Here is a 4459-nt window from a genome sequence, read left to right as displayed (position 1 = left end):
TATTGATCGTAATGATAAGAAGAGGCGTGTTAACCGTTTCTCTCTTTTCGTTTTTCCTAGTGATTCTGTGTACGTTTAGCACACCTTGGTCTGCTAGCTCAACTTGTATCTCTTTCGTTTCCATTTCCATCATTTCTTCGCTGTAGACCACACATTTTGAGATGTTCAGGTTCTTGTGGTATTCTACTTTTATCTTTTCTCCGTTTACTAAGCTTTTAAGCATTAGTAGCTTTTCCGCGTTTCTGTTGTTCTCTAGAACAATCAGAAAGCTTGTGTCTCTTTTTATGTACTTTATTTCTAATATGTCTTTCGTTAGTTTGGATAGCGTTTTTGATATCAAGAAGGGGTTTCTTGTTATCTTTCCATCGGTTTTTTCTGCCGTAAGGCTGAGGTAAGTTTTACCTCCTACTCCGCTCATCGTCGATACAGTTTTTTGTTTTGGTTGGTTTTGTTTATTGTTCTCCATGTGATTCCCACGAGTCGCTAGGGAAAGGTGGGGTCCTCCGCGTCAGTGCCCTGCTGTAACACGGTAAGGGCTGCATACTGTGGGGTGCGCCCCGGTGCCCCACAGGCTCCGTTAACGGCTTCTCATTTCTATCGCCCCTTCCACCACTCAGCTCTCGGCACGGGTCGCATCACACCTTAACTTTTGGGGCCCGTTTTCCCCCTTCCTTGTCTGCGTACGACCAAAGGTCCCACCGGGGTTGGTTACCCGATCTTTCCTAAGGTTGCTCATACCCCAGCCGGTACCTCGGGGAGGTAAGGATAGGAGTTCCAGGGCGGAAGCTGAAGGGCCAATAATTGGCACTGGATTGCGCTGTACCCTGGCTTTACCAGCCATTAGGACCGAGGTGTGTGTGTGTATATCTTGTTTATTAGGCTTTAACATTTGTTCTACAGTAACTAGCTGCTCTGTCATTCGCCTAAGTTTATCTCTTTTACATTATTCCCTATATTCCCTATACTCCTGTTCACCATCACTTTGAGCGGGCGTTTTTTGCTCTGTTCACTCTTTTTCATTTTTTGAGTATTCGTGATATGGTGGGCCTATCTCTAGTCCCTAACTTAGATCATATTAGTCAAATTACAGTCTCTTATGAAATCACACGTTCTTTTTATGTTCTCAGTGCTATTTTTCAGAATTATTTGGATGTTGTCTCCTAGTCCATGTTTCCGTCTTTCAGTGTCGTACTTTCTACACTCCACAAGGATATGTTCTACTGTTAAAGCTGTTCCACAAGTTTCGCACGTGGGTCCATCTTGGTGTCTCTGGCTCATGATTGAGCTGTGCGTCATCCAGGTGTGGCCTATCCTGAGCCTAGTAAGCAACTTCTGGTCCCTAGGGTTGTCTGCTTCGGTCCATTTTTCTACGCTGCATTTAATTTTCCTGAGTTTCTGTTCTCTGCAGTGGAACCAGGTTTTGTTCCATTCGTCCTTTATTGCTTCTTTGATCCACCTGATGGCATCTTCCTTAGGTATGGTTCTGTCTTCAAGTGGCTTGGATCGACCTTCGTTGGCCAAAACGTCAGCTTTCTCGTTGCCTTCAATCCCAGTATGGCCGGGAATCCATGTAAACCTTATACCTTTTTCCCAAGCTGTTGCTTTGGCCTGCTTCAGCCATGGGTGGTCGCAGTTTCCGCTTTCTAGCCCAGCCAGACAGCTTGCCGAGTCCGTGAATATTATTGAACCTTCTCTGGCAGCCTGGGTTGCCTTATGGAGAGCATATGCCTCAGCGGAGAATATGCTACACTGTTTTGGTAGTCTACCGTTTATGCACACGTTTGTGTTGGGAATCGTTATACCATACCCCACATCATTTTTTGTTTTCGAACCATCAGTGTATATTAGGCTTCTTCCTGGGTAATTGTATGTGTACATTCTGAAATTTGTTTTTGCGACGTTATTTGGGCATCCTGCCTTAGTATTGGCTTTTATTGTCCAATCAATAATTGGACATTGGTGTACCCATGTTCTTTGTTTGGTTGGTACACTTGTTACGGTTTGAGGTAGATCTTGATTTGTAAGCTGTTTAAAGCTGAAGTTTGCTCTTTCCAATAGAGGGAGGGTTTCCCATTGGTCTGATGTAAGCCTGTCTTTCAGTTGATATGCTTTTGTACAAATGTTTCTAGTGATTTGGTATTTGAGAGGGAGCTCTCCACATTCGGCATAAATTGATAGTACTGGGCTGGTGCAAAAAGCACCTGATGCTATTCTGATTCCTTCGTTGTATACAGATTCTAGAGCTTTAGTAGCTTTATCGCCTACTCTTGAGTACAGCTCAGCTCCATGTAATATTTTGGCTAATATTGTAGCGTTTACTACCTTTATTAGGGTACATCTGTTGCTAGGTTTGAACCTTCCTGCTATTATTTTCATTACTCTTATATAACCTTGTGTTGTTCTCTTAACGTCTTCGAAGTGTTGTCTGAAGGTTAATTTTGAATCTATTGTTACTCCCAGTACTTTCATTTTTCTATCTTGGGGGATTATGCATTCTCCCAGATGGAGCGAGGGGGCCTTTCTATGGTGTCGTCTTCTGCATATATGTACTAGTTTTGATTTCTGGGGATTAATCTTGAATCCCCTTTCATCGGCCCAACATTGTATGTGGTTGATCGCTCTTTGAGTTTTCCTTCTATTCCAGCCTGGCGTTTCACCGTAGTTAATAAGTGTAATGTCATCTGCGTATACCACCAGAGACACGTTATTTGGTACCCTTTCGAAGAGGGACTCCATAGCTATTAAAAATAGCGTTGTTGACATGACTGAACCTTGCGGTATGCCGTTTTGTAGGGTTCTAGATGAGCTCAATGCTCCTTTGCAAAACACTTTAATTTTCCTATCGGTCAGGAAGTCTTTAACGAAGCTCAGAATGCGACCGTCAAAACCCCATACTTTCATTTGCTTTAAGATTGGTAGTCTCCACGTCCTATCGAAAGCTTTGGACAGGTCCAGCGAGACCATGTCTAGGTGGGCATTTTGCCTTGTGGCTGTATTAATTATACTCTCGACGTGTGCTAGGTAGGTGGTTGTACTTTTGCCTCTTCTAAAAGCATGTTGTCTTTCGTCTAACAGGTTTCTGTACTCTAGCTCATCAATGAGTCTTCTGTTGACCATTCTTTCTAATGTTTTTCCCACACAACTAAGGAGGGTTATAGGTCTATATCCATCTGGGTTCATGGTGTTGCTACCTACTTTGGGAATGGGTATGATAATACCTTCTTTCCATTTTCTTGGTATTTTGCCGGTATGCCATACTTCGTTAAGTGTTTTTAGTAGTATAGCTTTACTCTTAATTGGAAGATTTTGTAGTAGTGGATAGGTTATATTATCTTCACCTGGAGATTTTCCTGTGGCACTGTTCAGTGCCCATAGGAGTTCTTTCATGTCGAAGCTTCTGTTGTAAATTTCATTATTTTCACTTATTTTTATATCCACTGTTTTCTCCTCGTTCTCTTTGAAGTTTCTGAAGGAGGTCTCGTAGACCTCATCTGACGATACTTTAGTGAAGTGCTTGGCAAGTTCTTCTGTTATGATGTTATTGTCATCTGTTATTTTTTGGTCAATATTCATTATTATTCTCTCACATTTGTATTCTCCTTTACATGCTCTAACTTTAGCCCACATGCTGGAGCTGCTTGTGTTTGGGGAGATCCCTGCTAGGTATTCCTCCCAGCTCTTTTTTCTTGCCGCCTTTATTATGGTTCTTGCTTTTGCTCTCTCTATTCTGAACTTTTTCGCGTTTTCCTGGTATTCAGGTGAGGAAGGGTTGGAGTTCTTCAACTTCCTGAGTGCCTTTTTACGGCTTTTTATGGCTTGGTGTACTTCGCTGGTCCACCATGGGACCTCTCTCTTTGGCTTGTAGCCGGTTGTTTTCCTCATGCTTTTGCTAGCCGCAGTTGTTATGATATCTGTTAGTCCCATGGGGTCTATACTTTCTATACCTGTTAAGGCACGTTCGATTTCACTCTCATATTTGTTCCAGTTAGCTGCTTCTGTTACCCATCTTTTCCTTCTTGTAGGAAGTACTATTGTTTGGCCATGTTTTTGTAGTAAAATAGGGAAGTGGTCGCTTCCTCTTGTGTCTTCATCAGTTCTCCATAAATAGCTGTTGGGCAAATTATGCGAGGCTATCATCAGGTCTATTGCCGATGGTTTACCAGAGGTTGGGTGCATCCTAGTCGGATTACCTTCGTTTAGTATTTTCCATCGATGTTTATCTGTCTCCTCAAGGAGGAGATTGCCTCTTGTATCGTTTTTGTATGATCCCCAATTTTCGTTGTGGGCATTGAAATCGCCCACTAGTATGTACGGTTGTGGGAGTTGTCTCGCAATGTGTGTTATTTCTGCAATTATGGCCCTTTCATATTCGATGTTTGTATAGTGTGGCGATATGTATATGTTTGCGATCGTAAGTTTTAGTGGGAGGTGTATAGTTACTGCTACGACTTGCACCTTA

The sequence above is a fragment of the Toxorhynchites rutilus genome, chromosome 3 (genome assembly GCF_029784135.1).
Source record: "Toxorhynchites rutilus septentrionalis strain SRP chromosome 3, ASM2978413v1, whole genome shotgun sequence".
NCBI classification, from domain to species: domain Eukaryota; kingdom Metazoa; phylum Arthropoda; class Insecta; order Diptera; family Culicidae; genus Toxorhynchites; species Toxorhynchites rutilus.
The sequence above is the reverse complement of the archived record's forward strand: the minus strand, read 5'-3'. Positions refer to the sequence as shown.